Source organism: Triturus cristatus, chromosome 9 (genome assembly GCF_964204655.1).
Source record: "Triturus cristatus chromosome 9, aTriCri1.1, whole genome shotgun sequence".
In the NCBI taxonomy this organism is placed as follows: Eukaryota; Metazoa; Chordata; class Amphibia; order Caudata; family Salamandridae; genus Triturus; species Triturus cristatus.
In genome coordinates this window covers 213,176,216-213,197,328 of record NC_140592.1, presented here as the reverse complement: position 1 = coordinate 213,197,328, position 21,113 = coordinate 213,176,216, and the positions used below count along the sequence as shown (strand labels likewise).

The following is a 21,113-nucleotide window of genomic DNA, read 5'->3' as shown; positions in this document are numbered from 1 at the left end:
CAAGGCTGCCATGCTAAAAGATTAAATCGCAACAGCCGCAAAGCGGACACTGCGCTGATCAAGAAAACCAAACATGGTAGGGGTGATAAAGGTGGGGGCATGACACAGAAGTGCAAGTAGCACGCGCATGTTAATGCGCACTATTTTATAAAATAACAATTACGCTGTGTAAGCGTAATGAGACTGTAGTGAGACAGTGCTGCTTCCGGTAGAAACTGAAGTTACGTATCGGATCGAGATCCAATAAGAAGCCCGCAAACAAAAAAAATGCCTAAGTCCACAAATGGCAAGCGGCGAGAAATTACCCTGCAATAGGCGGAGTTTCACCATCAATATAGATTACTAAATGTCTCGGAGAGACAGCGCATGCGCACTGCCTAGCCTAGACCTAAAAAAATGATCTACAAGAAAGGAAATAGAAATTATAGGGTCTAGTGCATAAGCCATGACAATGAAGCACACTCAAATCTTCCGAATGTAAAGATGTGATGAGACAAGGTTGTATGACGGAACATCGCAGGGAAATATTCTGCATGTCTTTACCACACATTTTTTACCCCACATTTTTTTTAGATCGCATATGATTTGACAATGTATGCTTTTACTACGCATTGTTTATATATATATTTATATATATAAACAATGTATTTGTGGGGGGAGACCCCCCCACCCCTTAACTTACCTAAAATGCATGGTAAAAGAAAACGTTGTAAAAGCATATGCGTTCTAAAAACATGCGTGGTAAAGGTACAACGAGGTAAAAACCCCGAGGCAGATTTACAAGCCCCTTGCAACACTTTTACGTCGCCGTTGCGTCACTTTTGTGACGCAGCGGCGGCGTAAACCATGCGCCACATTGCAACTTATTTACAACGTGACGCATCTAGGCAGATGCGTCACGTTGTAAAGCCCTGCGCCACATGAAACCTGCGTCAGGTTTCATGTGGGCGTTCTGTCGCAGGGTGGGCGTTCCCTCGCAGGAAAGCCCTGTAAAACTGACGCAGTGAAATCTACAAGATTTCACTGAGTCAGTTTTACGACGCTGCTGCGTCAAATCATTACGCCTGCTTGAAGCAGGCGTAAGGAGTGACGCACCACATTAAGTATGGGCGGCCCCTGTGCATTGCAGAAGTTGCATCGCGCTTGCGACGTGACTCCAGCAAAGCGCCACCCGTACGCCACAAGATGCGTCACGCATCTTCCCCTCCTTGCACCATGGTGCGCCGCATTGTAAATGCGAAGCATCCGTGGTGGCGCAAGGGGGGGATTACGTGACGCATCTGTTCTGGCGCATCCCTGCTGATTTGCAGAGATGCGCCAGAAGTTGTAAATCTGCCCCCTCATTGTAAAGGCTGATTCCCGTGAGGCAAGATACCTTTACTCGCAAGGCCAGGAAGCCAGTGGCTGAAGGGGGCTGACCCATTGTTCCACTCTGTATCCTATCATGGGTGAAAGCAGAATGTGAATGATACTCAGACAGACCAATGGTCCAAAGCCCCTCTATGACTGTATGTGCATGGATGTATTTTTTTATGATTCACACATCAGCAGAAAAGATCAGTGTTTAGCAGCACACACCTGCATGCCGAAAATACCTACGCGTTCGGTCCAAAGACAGAAAAGATGCATTAATCTTTAGCGATATTAGCGGTATTCACTCCTTCAGCATTGTTGTGCCCCAGACTTCACGGGATGTTTGTAAATCAGTATGTAGAATACCAACGCTCGTATTGTTCGTCACCCCGTGCCTATATGTAATTTAACTGACCATCAACAGTGCAATCAGATGAAGTTTTCGATAGCATCCTGTCATGAATGCCTCAAAAGTCCATTACTTCTGCCCAAAAAGTTGTCCCTTTACCCTTTAGAGTCACACGAATTCACATTGTTTGCATCTGACAATGTTCTACAATACCAACTGCAACGAACTACTTTCTGGTTTTAGAAACACCGAAAAACAATTTTCATTTATTGGACAGGTCTGCTCTGCCACCTAGTGGTAACTCTTATTTTCCCTCTATAAATGATCCATATTTGCTGGAATTGTCAACGAAATACAATTTAAATACATTTTGAAATGTTTCTATCAGGAAAGTGAAATATCTGTTATATAATGACTCAACGTGATTTTAATCTTTTTTTCTGAGCAATTTATGCAATTAGAGCAATCTCATGCTGTGACGCAACACAACGCTGGCCAATAGCCAATAGCCTACACAGGTTGCCATGGGCCTTAGTGCAAGTAAAGCAACTGTGTTCCTTCACTAAGGAAACCTCAGTCTGTCAGCTCCTCTCTACATTCCTTAACCTCCTTCAACGAAGTCTACATCTGCAAAATCAAAACTCACTACCATTTTCAAGCACACACTATTGTATGTCAACTCCCTGCATCAGCCAGAACTCTAAAAAGCATTACCAAAGCCAATAGGTTTAGCCCTTGTAAAGGGCATGTACAAAAAGACACAACATGCACGGACCCCACACTCACACTTGCCCTCAGAGAGGCAAATCCCTCACACTGCCCTCACGCAGGCATATGCCTGACTCTTCATTCAAATAGGCACACTGTTCAACCTGTAAACCATTTGCCCTGCACTCACAAAAGGCAATGTTAATCTTGCATTCACACAGGCACACCCCTCACAATGCACTCACCAACCATGGTGACTATCCTGCACTCACACTAAAACACTGCTCATACAAAACTGCATTGTTCACTAGGAAGGAGTATAATTTGGACAGATGGTAGCATAGTAGGCACAAGTTTGGTATCTGGTGCATCTGTCTACTAGTACAATTCACATTAAGATACACTGAAGCCTGGATGTCTACTGAGGTTATCTAACCTCTGTCAGCCACACTTGTACCAATACTCCAGTCTATGTGAGTCTGATCTTTGTGTAATTTTCCAGGGAAGAGTTTTGGCAAACAAAAAGTCCCACTTGCCTTCTAAAAAATAAGGGGGTGGTTGTATTTGTAGTGCAAGCATACGCTAAAATAAAAAAAGAAACCAATAAAGATAAGCCAAAAGAAACAAAGATGCCAAGTAAACGTGAAGGACATGTCCTCCAATAAATAATTTAAAAAGTAAAGCTTCACAATGGGCTGCCATCTTGGAAGAGTGAAAAATTATATATTATGCAGACTACTGTATCAAGATGGTCGGATGGTTTTGAAGCTTGTAGCAGTGATGCCTGCCACTCTTTTATGAGAAAGATGTGGTTGAGTAGCACTGGCAGTGAAGCTGCTGGTATTCACATTTCTCAATTAGCACTAGCAGTATGAATGTGCAGTTGAACAGCTGTGGGGTGAACTGCAGGAAATATCTACCAAGATCGGACTCCTCTTGACGCAGAGTAACACAGAGTAAGCAGGGAAAATACTGTTACTTATGTCAACTGACATCCTAAAGACCAGTGGTTGTCAGCTAGGCAGAGCCAAACACTGGCAACAAAGCCAGTGTCTGAAGAGGGCTGATCCACTGTGAAATTGTATGCAGGCTGTTTTGAAGGGCAGAGCTAATACATGAATAACACTATGTCTAATTGGTGCATAACACCTATTTTCTCTAAGCAAGATAAAGTATTATTTTTGAGGAAACATGGGGTTAATGAGACAGCTAAAACAGTCTTTTGGTCACACCTAAAACACACATAAATAGGGCAAAGGAGCAAGGGTGCACGGTGTCCTTGGCTCACACACATAAGACATACAGCATCTTACAAGAACATCACAATATCCCTGAAAGACATGGAACACATGTGGTACTGCAGAACCAGTGCAAGTTTTCTTTAAATACATGGAACAAGTGTAGTACCACTATGCAGCCAGTGCAAGCTTTCTTCAAAGACATGGAACAAATATGGTACTTCAAGGCCAGTGGAAGCTTCCTTCAAAGACATGGAACAAGTGTGTTACTCAGGGCCAGTGCAAGCATGCTTAGAAGGCACAGAACAAGTGTAGTATTGCAAGGCCACTGCAAGCTTCCTTCAACGACATGGAACAAGCATGGCACTGGGAAGCACCAATTGACACCTCCCTTAGATACAAAGAACAAGCAGCATTTCACATTTGATACTAGTCTAATAAACAGCACTGTGGTATATGAGTGCATGCTTGATTCACATGCATAGCAAGGTTTTCTCACATAACACAGGCACAGCATCGGGCAGGAGTACACACTTCCCTCCCACCCTTAGAACACATACTGATCTGGCAGAACAATACAAGCTTCTACTTCATGGACAGAAAATGGACAGCATATGCAGCAGCGGTCCAAGCCTGTGCGTAAAAACACGTGGCACGCGTACACACACCACACACACACACTGTACAGCTTTTGGATGCAGTGTAAGTTCCTCTCATGTGGAGCACAGGAACAAGATGGTCATCAGCAGTGCAAGCTAAGATATCCTCACATACAAAACTTGTATCACACTAAGCTTATTTCAGGCATAGAATACTCGGAGTGAAGTGTAGAGGTAGATGAGCCACTGAAGGCTTGAGCCAGATGCTAGGCTCTGGTTCAGCTCGAGGTCCACTTAAGTCCTGAAATCAAAAACGAGCGGAGCTTTCTTGTGGCTTCTGCCTGCTACCGACGCTCTAGCATCATGCACCAAGAATGAAAAACAAGACATTAAACGTTGATGTCCAACATGAGCGAGAAAGGGATACCAAACTCGTGGCTAAATTACACAATGTGAGACCAGAAAACGTGGGATTAATACCAGCCTTGCCACATGACCAAATTGTGTGATCCTAAGTAATTATTTTATTGTGCCTCCAATTTTTTTCATTATTGCGTAAGAGAAGACCTTTAAATACATGAGGATGTGTGTTGTACAAAACTCTCTTGTGTTTGACCTGAAGGACTGTAATGTTACTCCAGGTAAAATAAGAATACAGCCCACAAATAGTGTGTAAATGACAACTGACTTGCCTCTTAGTTCACTAATGGTGTTATCGTTGGAGTGGGGGTGAGGGCATGAATGTTTCTAAGTTCATGTTTAAAAATGATCCCTTTTAATAAATACCTCTGAATGCAGCAAATTATCTGATGCACTCAGGTGAAACGCATGTCAAAGAAATATTCTTTTTTGAATTTTGAAAAAATGTTATAATATTTTTACATAATATTTGTTGCATGATTTCCATGCCAAATGTTCCTATCGCTCAGCTCATGCCTGGGCTGCTAGAGCCAACGCTGGTTCTTTGAGCCAAGGCAGACCCTTATCTTGGCTCTCTCTGTTTATTTGTTAGATCACCCACCTCTATTATAGTACAGTGTATAACAGTTAATCGAGTTCCCCCTCTTTCATTTGCTCTCTATGGGGAGCAACATCATGTTTGCAGAGATTCTGGCAAATTTTCACGAGTCTTAGAAGGATAACTATTCTTACTTCAGGTTTTAAAAGGAAGGAATTATTCATTAGCAAACCCAACACGTTGTTTTAAAGTTACATGTACTTTTTTTGCATAAAATGAAACAAACAATGCCAGTACTCTATCTAAGTAATTCTAGGTTCTTTTACGAACTGCCCTCATCTGCCTTGCACACATCAGGCTGAGCGCAGTGATTACTGTGACTGTCTTGTCTTCAAAAGCCATTCAGCAGCATGGGCATACCTTATTCTTTGAGCTCTGCTGGCCGCAGTCAGCCAGGGCCGAGTGGAGCACTCTGCATTTTCAAATGTTAGCATGCTCGTCTACTATTCAATGCACATGCAATAAGGCCTTCACAGTGCCCCACAGGTTCTTTAGTAGATTCTGCTGCTCGGAGTCTGACTCCTGACGCTATAAGAATCAGACTCAGCTAACAGCAAGCTCCCAGTGCTGTAAGAGCTGCTGAGGCCCTAGTAGGCAGGGGTGCTGGAACATCACTGAACTTATAGAGATTCTGAACAATCCAGTCATCACACAAAGAACTAGTGTTGCAAATGAGCCACACCCATTCAGCGCAAGAGAGGTACGGCTGTGGTATGTACATGGTGTTGCTTTTAGCAATATACTGTCAAAGATATGCTAATAAAGCATGGTATGGTAGACACTGTCATATACAGATGCCACATTTTGTAATTGAGATTGCCATTAAATTTGCCCAGACATACAGTTTTACTGCTAAAGCTATATAACGTGCAAACGATAATATGTGGAAATTGAGTTTTAGTGAATATTTGTCATTTGCGCATCACCATGTAAAGTGTCTTGATTTCTTTTGATCCTTTGAAAATGTTTGTTTCTATCACATTTCAGAATTACAAAAAAAGCCATTTAAGTTTGTGCTTTCCTAACTGTATTTATTTTGAAATATTTATACAGTTCATTTATAGGTATTTAAATGTTGTTATATGTTAGAAGAAAACAACCTCCTCCAGCTGTTCCTTTCCCACCAGCAAGATTGGCACATAGTTTACTTTACAAATTCCTCACACTTTGCAGTAAGAGAAAGGAAAGTAAGCACCAGTCTCCATGTTAAAAGCATCAGCAGCAGTTGGTCAGATGCCTAGACTGACATTTGACCTCTATCTGTAAACGAACAGCAAATGTGACAAGATTAAAACAAAATGTAAAGTCTTCTCTATTGCTCATTAACCTTCCAAACTACAGCATGAATATGTACATGCCCTCTCAGGGCTCAAGGTGCTATTGTAGTTGGGCCCCCTCCCACCTCTGTGCCCCAGGGCACTGCACTTGCTACACCACTGGTAGCTACGTCCCTGAATCTGGCAGAGGATGTGGCGATACGGCCAGAGCTGTCAACTCTGGAGCTAGGGAATCAGGTTTAAGTCTCGCTGTCGGCTTAATAGCCTGTGATTCTGGGCGAATCACTTAATCTCCGATTGCCTAATAAAATAATGCATTCTTGTGCAATGTGACTAGTGCTCATATTTAGTGTCCCATACCTTTGGTCGAGTTCGCCCTATATAAAACTATGAAAACATGTTTCCAGGACCAACTCCAGCCCCCTGACCTAGAGGCAGTGCCAACAATGTAATATATGTAAAGAAGCAATCTCCTCAACCGCATTGAGGGGGACATTTACGATTTTTTCATGCAGCGCTGGTGAACAAACAAAGGGGCAGATTTACAATACCTGGCGCATCCCTGCATATCAGCAGGGATGTGCCAGTTATTGTGCGTCACGGCTCCGCCACCATGGATGCGCCGCATTTACAATGTGGCGCACTATGGGGCAAAAATGGACAGATGCGTGACGCATCTGCTGCCGTAAAGGCGGCGCATTGCTGGAGCTGCGTCACAAGCGCGACGCAGCTCCAGCAAGGCTCGTGGGTGCCCTATCTTTAAAATGCTGCGTCAATCCTTAAGCCTGCTTCAAGCAGGCCCAGGGTTTTGACGCAGCATGGCCTTAAAAGTTGCTGAGTGAAATCTTGTAGATTTAACTCAGCCACTTTTAGGAGGCGTTCCTGCGCCGGAACACCCCCCCCCCCTGCGCCGGAACGCCTACATGTGGAGCAGGTCTTTACAACATGACGCATCTCTCAGATGCATCACGTTGTAAGTACCCCGCACCATGGCGCTGGCTTCGCGCCGCCGCTGCGTCACAAAAGTGACACAACGGTGGCATAAAAGAGGCTCAAGGGGCTTGTAAATCTGCCCCAAAGTTGCAGTGATATGTTGGATGAAACGGAGACAGCAGAAATGCGCCGTATTAACTGAGATATGTCACATTTCTGCTGTCTGCTTATGCAGGTGCACTATGTGCTGCCTAGCACCATCACAGGCACCCTTGCACCATGGTGCAAGGGTGCCTGCATTACAGACGGGATTGTTTTTGGGCAGGAAGGGAGACCTTCCAGCACAAAAACAATCCTTAAAGGCATTTTTCTCTTTCTATGTGTTCTTTGCGAAAAGAGGACGTAACACAGGGAAATAATGATATTTCTCCATGTTATGCCTCATTATGCCTCGTTCAGGGAGGCCTAGCACTTTGATGCATTTCCAGGTTTACTAGCTTTGGCATATCTGAAATGTGCCAAAATCCATGGGTGGATACATGGGAACGACCATGCTCCACTCAGGGAATGCCTCACTGACGCAAAGTAATGCAAGGCAGAACTATGGGATCCATTAGCATAGCGGGCGGATTGCCACTGCCGGGCCAGCGGTGGCGTCCGCCGGCCCGGCGGTGGGGATCCGCCCACCAAATGGCCCATCTTCACCCCCGCCATATTAGCATGGCAAGGAGCAATGCGGCGGACGGAAAGACCGTCTGCCGCTTTTCTGCTGGTCGGATTCCCAGCCGGGCGGAAAAGGCCTTCAATATGGTGGCGGTGCCTGCACCGCCATCCATATTAGGATGTGCCATTTTCAGGGCCTATCCATGGCGGAGACACCGCCATGGAAAGGCATGCAGAGTTCACTTTGGGGGCCCCCTGCGGGCCCCCAGGGGGATGGGGTTCTACACGTGGGGGGTACCCATGGTACCCCCGAATATTGGCATGCACAAGGTGGCAGGCACCACGCGGTGCTTGTCACGTGTGCATGCCAATGCACAACATGCATATATTGCATTGTGGTGGGTGCTGCTTACAGCACCGCCCACCGCCATACAATATGTGCGGGGTGCCACCGCCACCGTGGCGGTGGCATTCTAATAGCCTTGGCGGATCCGCCGCACCTCTGGTGGTCGGTCCCTTGTACGGTTACGGTGTCGTGCGGACTTTTGTAATGGACCCCTATGTGTTTTGTTACTTTGTATTTACTAAACCACAAAAAAGGCACGCAAAGTGGCATTACGTGGCTTAGTAAATCTCAAAAATAATTGTGTGCCAGCGCTGCGCCACAAAAGTTATACATCAAGAGTCAAAATCTTAGCAAATCTGCCCCTGAATGCATTCACCATGAAGAAAACTTTAGCTGTCAGAGCATATACAAGAACATGGGGTCTCTTCAATAGAAGTGCAGAGGGATGCAAGATTGAGCTGATATGGAATTCTGATTGGTGTTCATTCTCGACATGGAGATGCCATCTGTCTAGAACAGTTCGATCAAATGGTGCACCATTAGAATATAGAGTATATGTATATATATATATATTTTTTGCATCTTTTATACAGCACGAACTCGACCCGAAGGTATTGGAGCGCTTTACATGAGCACCATATTTACATTACATATTCAGGCACGGGGAGATTAAGTGATTTGCCCAGAATCACAGAATGTGGACGCGACCTCGAGGCCCGAACCCTGGTTTCCTGCACCAAAGTCAGCAGTTTAAGCCGACGGACCACTCAGGGAGTTTATTGCAGTTTGTCCTTGTGACACTCTACCCCATACTACATACATTTTTAGTACATTAATAGAAAAACTGCATCGCATCTTAGTGACACAACCCGTTAAGCTGCACTTTATCGGGGAGACAATATCCTATTAGAAAGAACTGCTTCATAACAAGCTTATGAGCAATAAATCACTGGATTCTATCCTAGCATCAACAGATCCCCACACTTTACTGCATCCTAGGGACACTAGTCAATTACATCCGCTCGCACTGCATTGCACTGAATTCTGGGGTCACCAGCCCAGGGATAAGAGGAGAAAGTGCTAGATGGCAGGCCCGGGAGGTCAAAGGGTATGTGGGTAACAAATAACAAAACCAACAAAGCAGTTTGGAAAATAACGTAAATGATCCAATCAAAGTTAGTTGAAAGATTGGCAATTTACTAAGCAAAATGCTACAAAAGTGCAGGTATGTCATGTTATTAGTCTTGGGCAGAAAATAAATAAGTATTTTTCCAAGCAGACACATGGTGGTGGTAGGGCATTCGCTGAACGGAAGCAATGCTACAAGCAGTTACATTAGGCGAAAAGTATGTATGTAGAATAGATCCTTTAAAAAACCTGAAATGCTCTTCTCACTTGCAGCAGACTACCTAACTTCCTAAAGAATGTTCGCTATAAAAAAAACTTTGGTAGAAATGAGTCCACATATTCAGGACTTATTCCCCAGACATGCTTTATATTTCCTGAGAACTCTTTACACTTCCAGCACAGATCCAGAAGAAAATGTCCATTTCCACTTTTCTCCCAGGTCCTTACTCTCCCTTCATGGTGAGGCATATCAAGTGATAAGGCCCTCAGTAGGAGTGTGGTGGGGCAGTATTCCAGCCGCGGCTGCTGCAGGTAAGAGCGGTGCGGGGGCGGTGGGGGCCGGCTGGGGGGGGATTTCGAGAGACGACCATGAGAGACAATTAATTATGTATTTAATTTTCTTCTGTGGCTCGAAATTCCACCTAGTTGGCCCCACCGTCCCACCGCTCTTACCTGTAGTGGCACCAGCTGCAGTATCCGAGACAGGATACTGTTCCACCAGAGTACAAGTTGCCTGATGTTTTTCACCCCTACACACTGATCGCAGGAACAGTGGACCAGTGTTACCCAGTGTGATCCACATCTTCTATAACTGCTGGCACAAGGGGACAAGGGCTGTGGGCACAGGCACAGCCCAGGATCCCACCAACCCTCTCAAAAACAACAGAGAAACATGATCTACTGACCTACCCTGCTCTCAGGCACTCCTCTGAACCCCTGACCCCCAACCCCCTGCTAAGATTAACATTCTCAGAGCAGGTGGCATACCTGCCCTATCGCGTCTACCTGTGGAAACAAACCTATTTCTTGTATAGTTACTAGAGTTGGTTGGACATTGAGGGAATACCTTTATTGGCCATTTGGAGTGTAATAGTAGCTGTGGCCCTGGGTGCCAGTGACAAATTACAGAAAGCACATTGTATAATGCCCAGTAATCCTGGAATCCCCATCACTCACATCTAAATCCTAGGGTGCTTGCCCCTCTCAATGCACTCCAGTCTAGAAAACAGAATCACTGAAATGAATTTGTAGCTGGAGGACATTAACCCATTGCAGTGCATCTTTGGAGCACTAAACCATCCTACTACACAACACTGTAGGCAAACTAACCCATCAAATGTACTTCCTCTTACATTTATTAATCCACCACACAGCACGGCACCATAAAAACATCAACCCACCTAGGGCAACAAACACACACATCATAGTGGAACTAACTGCACAGCATCCTGTAGAGGCTGGAACAACACACTGCATACAACCTAGAGGCAATAACCCATCCATGTTGTTGCATTTTATGGATAATCACCCAATATTCAATCATATTGTATTGTATTCTAAAAACTCTAACCCAACCAATTACTATGCAATCAAAGAGCACTAGACCAGTACATTGCACCGCACCCTAGGACCACTAACCCTGTGGAATTGTATTGTAATTACCATGCTCTGAGGGAGACTAACTCATCATGCTACACTCAATGTACATTACCCCTGCACACTCTACTGACTCCTAGGGATACTATCTCAACAATGCACTGCCCTCAGAGATTGGATTCACCACACTGTACTGCATCCCAATTCACTCCATGCTAGGAGCACTCAATCACTATACTGCAAAGCATTCTTTGGAAACTAATCCATAACTCTGAGTTCATCAAAGGGTGACATCCCCCTTGATCCACTGTGCATACAGTAACTAGCAAAGTTTTTTCTATCCTAAAGTAAATTAAACAAAAAAGACTACTTTTTTCAATGCAAAGAATCCTTTAGTAGTGTATCGCTACTAAACTATCACATAGGTTCCTGTTGACCAGACCCATCACTTTTCCAATACCTCAGTTGTCCTCAGAGCAGTTCATATGTTTGTATATTGGATTCTTGCTCCACATAATGGGAAGTGAGCTCTAAAAAAGTATCTTACAGGCTTGGTCACATTTCAGCACTTGTACATATTTTACTGGTTAAATGACTGCAAGAATTTGTTTCTGGAAAGGTATCTTTTCAGTGTAATTATATTTTTGTCAGGACAATACATGTCAGATATATTCCTGATTACAGCTCAAATCATCCCCCAGTCTCTACATTGACAGTCTGTGTCACTTCTCACGCGCTCTTTCAAATTGAAAGTTACATTTCAAATATTCCTATCAGATGGAGCTGCCGCCTCTTTTTTGCCGGCCTCCAAAGAAAACACTGCTCAGGCAGGTGCAAAACGGCCTAGGTGACAGCCCTAGAGACTCAGATGTGCTCTATGATGATTATAATGATGGCCTTGGATAAGTGGGAATGGAAGAGCGGTAGGTTGGCTCTTGGGCACGAAACCTGGGGGCATATTTACAAGGTCATTGCACCACCCGAGCATCATTTGTTCCGATGCTCCGGTGGCGCAATGCTCTGCTCCATATATACAAGGCGGCGCTAAGCCAATTTGCATGGCTTAATGCCTTCTTGTAAATATGGGCATCCTCACTGCAGTTTTCTGCTGCAAAGGGCCGTGAAATGGGTGTTTCTGTGGGCTTTCCCATGCATCACCCATTGCTTTGTGACCCTGCCCCAGATTTACAAGGATATGTAAATCTGAGGCAGCGCCAAAAACGCCTTTCAAAAGGAGGGATTCGAGTGGCGCAAAGAGGAGAAATACTTTTATTTCTCCTCATATTTTGCTCTTTCTATGTGTGCTGCATTTTGCAGCATACATAGTAAGAGCAAAACACTATTAATGATTGTGTTTGTGCAGGAAGGTGTTCCTTCCTGCACAAACACAATCATTATTGCAATGCAGGCACCCTTGCACTATAGTGCAAGGGTGTCGGACAGGGCCGGACTGACTACCGGGCGTTTTGGAATGCTGCTGAGCTGGGGGCTGATTTTGTTGATGGGGACCTGCGTGTACTGAACGAAATTCGTTTTGCTTTAGTTATTTCGAAGTACACGCAGGTCTCCATGAACGAAATCAGCCCCCACCGCAGTGAAATCAGCCCCCTGCTCAGCAGAATTCCAAAACGCCCGGTAGTCAGTCCGGCCCTGGTGTCGGAACTGGCACTAGGCCGCTTTTTTAACACAGGGGTGCGTCATATTCTGGTAAATACGAAGCATCCCTGTATTTCTGAAATCACGCAGTTAAGTTGCTTGCAGCACTGCGCTGCGCCATTTCTTTGTAAATATACCTCCAGGTTTCAAACCAATTGAGGGAAACCTTTGGTACAGACTGAAAACTAAGGGGCAGATTTATGTTTAATGGCGCATCCCTGCAAATCAGCAGGAATGCGCCAGGAAAGATGCGTCTTGCAAGTTTACCCTTGCACCACCACAGATGCGCCGCATTCACAATGCAACGCATCGTGGCGCAAGGATAAACAGATGCGTGACGCATCTGATGGTATAAGGACGGTGCATTGCTGGAGCCGTGTCGCAAGCACGACGCAACTCCAGCAATGCTCAGGGGCTGCCCATACCGAACATGCTGCGTCATGCCTTACGCCTGCTTCAAGCAGGCGCAGGGTTTTGACGCAGCAGCGTCGGAAAAGTGACTCAGTGAAATCTTGTAGATTTCACTGCCTCACTTTTCTGAGGCTTTTTCCGACGGAACGCCCACCCTGCATACATTAAACCTGACGCAGGTTTAATGTAGCGCAGGGCTTTACAACGTGACGCATCTCCCTAGATGCGTCACGTTGTAAATAAGGCGCAACATGGCGCATGGTTTACGGCGCCGCTGCGTCACAGAAGTGACGCAACGGCGGCGTAATTGTCTCGCAAGGGGCTTGTAAATCTGCCCCATGGTTCGTTGAGGTTTTAGATTGTCTCACTCTCTGGTATAGGTTTTCATGTACAAAGGCTGAATTCCAGGACATTGTGAGATACAAGCCGAAATGTCAAACAGTTTGCAACATTGCAATATTTACGAGACAATGAACATGATATCCATCAAAGCAGAATCCAAAACGTAACCATTTAAATTCCATAAATATTTCTACAATCAAATCAAACCAATATGATGGATTGAGACAAAAAATAGTGTCATGGCTAAAGTGAATTTAATACTTGGGGCTTAGAATGAAAGCTACTTTAATCATCATTTGCTTTAACAGAGGACGGTAAAAATATGGCAAAAAATGTAAAGAACTTGGATTCTCAATGAGCAGAAGTGGCTTAAGAAAGTTTATTGAAGTAAATACCAAGTATTAAGTAAAGCCGGAACACCACACCACGAGCATGTTGTTATGTGCTCAGCTTTCAAAAGGTACTGGTGGAATCCTGTGCTTACACACATGTATTACATCACCCACACTAGAAATGCTGATTCCAGACCCTGTACTATATACCAGACAGGACATTAAAATCAGAGACGTTTTAAGGCATGGGCACAGTGGGCTCTGGCCTAGGGCCCCCGCCTTTCAGCCCCAACCCCCCCCCACCCCCATAGAGCCAGCTCTGTTCTGCCGAGTGTCTTGCCCTGATTACGTCTAATAATTCTTTAAAAGATTGTTTTAAATGCCTTTTACTTAAATCTATTTTTAATGCTTAGTCTATTATAGACATTTTGCAGAGAAATGTGTGTTTATGTTCCATGCAACATCCAGAAAACAGCTGCTTTTAGATCAAAACAGTACCTCACATATGAGAAATGAGAACTGGGAGGTGGGGTAACAGATTTTTCGAAGTAATATTAGTGAGCTGCTGCTGTGTTGCAATATTGAAAACACACTTGACTATCCCTGAATATTAGATGTAAACACATTTAGGATTTGTATGAGTGTTCCTGTGCAGTGTCAGTGACTGGCCTAAGAGGGTATGAGTTGAAATTGGATCATAAATTCAAAGCTGTTCCAAATACGGGCCTCAAAATACGTTTGACCTCTGGCCCCCAAAGTCCTTAACCCCGTCCACGCGTGGCAAATTCCACCGCGATGCGAGGGGGGGCGGGTCTGGGCGTGGTGCTCAGGTACCCAGGACGGCTCCCGGCTGTTATAAATCACGGTGGGCGTGTGCTCATGACGGCCGGGAGCCATCCGAACTCCGCCCACCAATTAATTCGCCCACACAGGCGGGGAATTAGCTGCACGTGGGCGGAGCGGCAACGGTCGGACGGCTCCCGGCCGTCATGAGCACATGACTACCGTGACTCATGATGGCCGAGAGCCATCCTGAGCATCGATGAGGTTAAGACGTTCCTGATTGAAATGTCTTTGTGAGTTGGAAAACCTTCAGGAAATGACTATGGCCTTGTGGAAATGATATTCTCATGTTTTCATAACGTGTGAAGCTACCCATTTGGGAGTACCATTGCTGAAAGTTCAATGAGGCAATATACTTGGCCTCAGTTGTGCATATGTGATCAGACCAAGTAACTGTGGTGCGTGTTGTAGAAAGGTACCTTCAAATGTAGTCTTGTGATAAAGTTTCAAGAATAGAGCAAGATGATCGGCACCTTAATTTTGATGTTAGTCAGTTGGAACAGTATGTTTTCCTCCCCCACAGAATGTCTTTGCTGAAGCAAAGGGTTTGATTGAGAGTATGGTAGGTTACCAGCCTGGCCTGCACTCCCCTGCCATCTTTACAGGTCTCCTGCAGGCAGGCAGACATCTCACTGCCTTCAGTGGAGGTGCTGGTGTGATGGCTCCCTTCAGGGCAGTGACGCTTTGGCAAGTTAGCACCATATTCAACGCATCTGCTGATCAACGTTTTTGTTTTTCAAGACTGATCTCGCAAAGTGAATTTTTCTTACTGAAAAAGAAAAAATTCAAAGACCAGTGGGTGAAGTTTTCTCTATCCACATGTGGACCATTGAGTGATTTCCGAGTCCCTGGAAGGATGAAGAGGAAATGTTTACCCTGAGTAGTGTGAGCTGAATGCTTAAGAGGAATTCATTGTGTTAGCCGACAGTGAGTTATACTGGCTTGTCTTAATCTTGAGAAAAAGAAAAGGAAAGATACTCAAAAATAAATATGAAAATTAGCTTTATCTCATGTGTTGTGTATTAGATAAAAGAAATGTACTGTTTTGGTGTCTTCAAATGCTGCATTATGTCTGACATACTGGTTATTTACAGGCAATTCAGCCCACCTACTGTAAACATAATCCCACCTACGGTATAGACGGTGACATTATATTATGGTGCAGCGTATGCCTTAGAAGGAAATATTTAAAAAGCCATTTTAATAACCGAGGAGTACGAACTTGTAGACAAGCTCTGGTAGTCTGTTTTAAGCCAAAAGATATAGGGCCATATGTAGATAATTTCTATTTACCGATTCATAAATACCGAATTTTACCGATTCGGTATTTATGAATAGGTAAATAGAATGTAGGTAAACATTCGGTAATTATTACCGAATCGGTAATATTCGGTATTACTGATTCGGTATTTACCGAATCGGTAATAATCCATCCCTTCCAATTCATTCCTATGGGCCTGGAGGCCCATAGGAATGAATGGGAAGCCATTCACTATTACCGATTCGGTAAATACCGAATCGGTAATAGGGGGAGCATATTCATGGGTGGCAGGGTGTCACATTGACACCCTGTTGCATCCCTGAATCGTGCATGTGTGCACATGTGGCGCACATACATGCCCTAAGGGCATGTATGTCTGCCACATGGCACTTTTCAAAAAGCACAAAATTGCTTTTTAAAAGCTATTCGTTATTTACCATCAACTTGTAGTTGGTGGTAAATAACGAATCCAGAAACCAGAAATGCACTCACTTGAGTGCCCCCTACATAGGATTTCAGGATTCGGTAATTTACCGAATCGGTATTTTACCGATTTCTTAAAATTCCGATTCGGTAAATTACTGAATCCTGAAATCCAGCCACCTACATCTCAATTGGCTAAATACCGGTCGGTAACGGGATATTTACTGAATTTCGGCCGTTACCGACCGGTATTTAGCTACCTACATATGGCCCATAATCATGAATGCAAACTTTACAAAATCTTTGACATTAGCAAAAAAGAAATTAGAATCTTGTAACATGAGTATTGCAAACTTGGTTATTTAAATTCAAAGAAACACTGTTAAAAAGGCCTCTAAACCATCTAGCGTAGCAATCTAATTTGCATAGGACTATTTGTACTTAAAAAAAAGATTTTATTTGGTATAATTGTCCTTTTATATATAATGTCATGAATTGTAGATCTGTAATTTGGAGGAATCAAATTGGCCCACATTATTTTTTTTAAATATTTTACAGTATGCTACTTTCCTGCTCATGCTTTCATTGGTCCTCAGAACTGAAGCGCTGCTTTTATCACGGTAGTGTAATTGATGATTTCACATTGTATGATTTTAATTAATCAATCAATAAAATTTGAATTGAATTGCATGCCTTAGCCCTGAGCCTATGGATTATACAACCTTTCATACATATGCAGGGCCTACTGGTAAAAGTAGAGTGAGTAAGTGGTTTGTGCATAGGCACACTTATTTTATTAAAAGTGCACATATGAATGTAGCTACTAACACGTAGACCCACAGCCTCTGCACACCTGGCGATACTGTTAAATAGATCATAGAGAAATGACTATTTCGCTCTCCTGTGCTATATCTCATGCGTGCTCAGACTTTGTAGCATGTTTTAACAAAGTAAGGCCTATTATCCATATGTTGCTAATACTGTGCTTAAATTATTGTATTTCCTTCCTTTAATAGGGAAAATCTTGATGAAATTTGAAAGGTATAGGTAAAACGTTTGGAATTATTTGGTTGGCACTTTGTTTACCAGAGGAAACATACAGCATGATTAATTCAGTCATCTCTAACAAAAACTGCCAGGTCTGAGGTTGACTTCCATATTGGTAATTGACCTTTCTGAGATGTTCTAGCGATATTTCCCGCATTGGGCTAGTTCCAAATAGGCTATAATAACCTACATTGTCAATCATTTGTTTCACAGGGTCCAGGGCAATACTGGTGGGATACACACACTGCATTGCACCCCTCCCCCATTGGATCACCACTTGGCTCCCATTTTAGGTGGACGGAGGTAGGGAAAAACAAAGATCAGCAGAGATTTTGCACTCAAGCCAAGACGTAATTTGTAACAGCCTGTGAAATATTTAAGTACATGAAAACATTTTTGATGAATTCACCTTTATAATAGAAATGATTGGAAGCCAGACATGAGAAAGCATTGCATGGGATGCTTTAGACCTAAAGCTGCTTCAATAGAAACACAGACTTTCCCAAGAGAGAGCCCAGGATCGGTCCAGAACGTGGGAGCAATCCTAGCACTGGCGTAACGAAACTCGAGCGGGCCTCCCTGCAAGGCACGTGGAGGGGCCCCCTCCGGGCTCAATCAGGAGCTCTGCTGCCAGAGTGCTGTGCTGAGGGGGCCTTCGGGAGCTTGGGGCCCCCTCCACACCGCATGGGCTGCAGGCGCCTGTGTTATGCCCCTGAATCCTAGTTCTATCAGGAGCAAGAATTGAAGGCTTGTTCTTCCTTATGCGCATATCCTAATTTCACTAAATTAAACTACCAAGACTGGAGATGCCATCTCCTCGAACATACCCAAGGGAGAAGTGACATGATTGACCTGCAGCTTCACCTGCGTGGCTCCTGTTGGAGCACTAACATACCTGGAAGCCTGTGTGACTTGCAGGCTGTGGAAAGCCAAGCTGAAGAGTGGAGTCATGGACTGCTGTAGACACACTTCGAAGCACAAGACTCTGGAAGCCCTCCAGTATTGGCTTGGCTGCAAAAGGGAGGAGCGAAAGGCTATTATCTGCCGATCCCGATCTGCCTTGCAGGAATCAAAGATTGCAAACATGAGAATATCCAATTTTTGAGAGTATTTGGAAAACTACTGGAGGATGTGTGAAGGTGTCTGCATTGACTTGCTGAAAATTCAGATTTTGAAAGCACCACAATCCAATTAGAGCTTTTTTGACTCTCTATTGTCTTCTCCAAAGCGAGGTTGGGTCTGCCCTTACCCAAAACCTGGTGCCCTCCTCCTCTCAAACTTGGAGCCTTGGCAACTGGAGAGAAATGTTCCATAATTTCCATAAAAGAGAGTCAACAGGAAGAGCAGTCTAAAGTGTTTGAAGCAATAGCCATCAAATGGCACCTTCAAACACCTCAAGAGTTTTCAGCTTTATTCTTTATCCCCCAGCTAGCCTACCAAACGCAGTGGAGCCCTTCTCTGAAGAATATTTGGGTGCTTTCTGTAGGCAATAGAAAATACTCCGATTTCTGGAGCACTTGGTACATTCTGAGAAGAATCTCCACAAAAGATTCCACCATCAACAATCCCTATCATCGACGAAAGTTCCCTGGCGAAATCTACTGTAGATTTAGCACTTCTATCCTAACTCAGAGGACATCTCCATATCATCAAATTGTAAATTATTTGGGGAATCATTTTGTTCTTTCGACTAATAAGTTATTTGTATCTGACTATGCGCACTTTGAGTCAGACCATTTTAGCCAAACTCATGCTGAGAAGTCCCTCGTCATTTTAATTCCATGCTTTCTACTTTTACCTACTGATTGTTTTTTACTTGAAAGGAGCCTGTATTGGTATGTGCTCCCATTGGTGTACATTGGAATGGTTTTTGGAAGTGTCTTTTCATCTTTACCGATAATTAATTAATACAATATTTCTGTTCAACCAGTCTTTGGTTTGAGTGTGGAAAGTCACACTGAAAAAGTTGTGTAAGACCTTAACTGTAGCAGGTGTAGACCCCTGCTGATCACTGATGGTACAGTCCATGAAAGCTATAGCATCCCAGGAAAGACGTTGTCACTACCCATGAGAAGCAAATTACAGGATATGACGCTTTAGTCTACGCCAGTCTGATATCAATAGAAACAAGTAACAAGCATATCACGGACCAAACGAAAAGCAAGGACCTTCTACTGGTCAAATGAACATGTTTCTAGAGCAGTTCAACAAACATATAATTTACATTTACATATAGCCAATGCCAACTGACAGAATTGTATTTGCAGGTGAAGCCTATGATAAATATGGACTATTCTCTGAAAACAAGGGATGTAATATAATGCATCTGCACGCATGATCTTTCAAGGTGGCCCCGTGGGATGGGTTAGTCATATGTAACGCTGGGAAAAGAAGCACAATTAAGTGTTCTTTCCCTGAAAGGTCGTGCTGTCTGAGGTGCTGAGCCGCATATTAATTATTCTTTTGAAGCTTGACAAACACAAACATTTATATAGGGTAAGGAAGATTCAACAATCATGTAAATGTATCATAATGATGCATAGGGTTTTGTATTGACCCACGTCAAAATGGCTGCGCCCAGACCATTTGCAGAGCACGCAGCCAGTGGCGTAACAATTGCCCCGCAGCACCCGCGGGTGAGGGGTGGTGCCCCCTCAAGGTTTGTTATGCCACTGAGAGCACGGTATATATTCAGATGGATAGTGGGTATTATAAAGCAAAACCAAAGGGGATGATGGACGGAGTGTTGAACAATGCAAGCACTCACCCCCAGTCAACTGATCTGGGTTTAATCCATCATCATTCTTTAGCTCACACCCCACCCCAGGTCAGACATGGCCATGTGCAAATCAGTCTGACCCTGTGCCTCATGGGAACAGTCCAGCCCGAACTGCCAAGCCATGTCTTCCCTGGACCGGGAACAAGCATCCTGGGACTGGTTTCTAGCTAATCAGCTGTCACCAGCCAGGCTAGCTTTAATCCAGTGGCAAAGTGAGCAAGGGACCCACGTCTGGGCATACTCTGCCAACTTAGGGCGAACAAAGCAACACCAAAGGGGATGATGGACGGAGTGTTGAACAATGCAAGCACTCACCCCCAGCCAACTGATCTGGGTTTAATCCATCATCATTCTTTAGCTCACTCCGCCACCCCAGTTCAGACATGGCCATATGCAAATCAGACTGACCCTGTGCCTCATGGGAACAGTCCAGCCCGAACTGCCTAGTGGGTATTATAAACAGCAGAAAGGGTGGGGGGGGGGGGGGGTTGGCAAGGCCATTACTGCACAAATCAGTAACTCTGTCTTATACAGAGCCGAATCACAAAACATTTTTGACTGGTGTTATTTTATGACTTTGGTGGTAAGTAAAGGCAGTGCATGCTTCAGCCAACTTTTACTGCCATATGATGAAAAAAGGATTTTCGAGACGGTAATGTTTGACAAGAATATTTGTGCATATTAGTTATATGGCATGTTGTAATGGTGGTGTTGTGTTGTTGTTATGTGCTTTTGTGTTTTTGAGATGCATTATTGCAATGTGATTTTAATGTGGCGCCCTGCAGTCATCTTATTGTGCTCTGTTTTGATT

The 21,113-nt window shown here is 44.1% G+C and overlaps 1 protein-coding gene across 1 annotated transcript in view; it reads right to left on the bottom strand.

Annotated features, from left to right (window-relative positions):
• FAM107A (family with sequence similarity 107 member A) overlaps positions 1–21,113 on the bottom strand; it is a 775,781-nt gene that overhangs the window by 581,028 nt on the left and 173,640 nt on the right. The window lies entirely within an intron of this gene.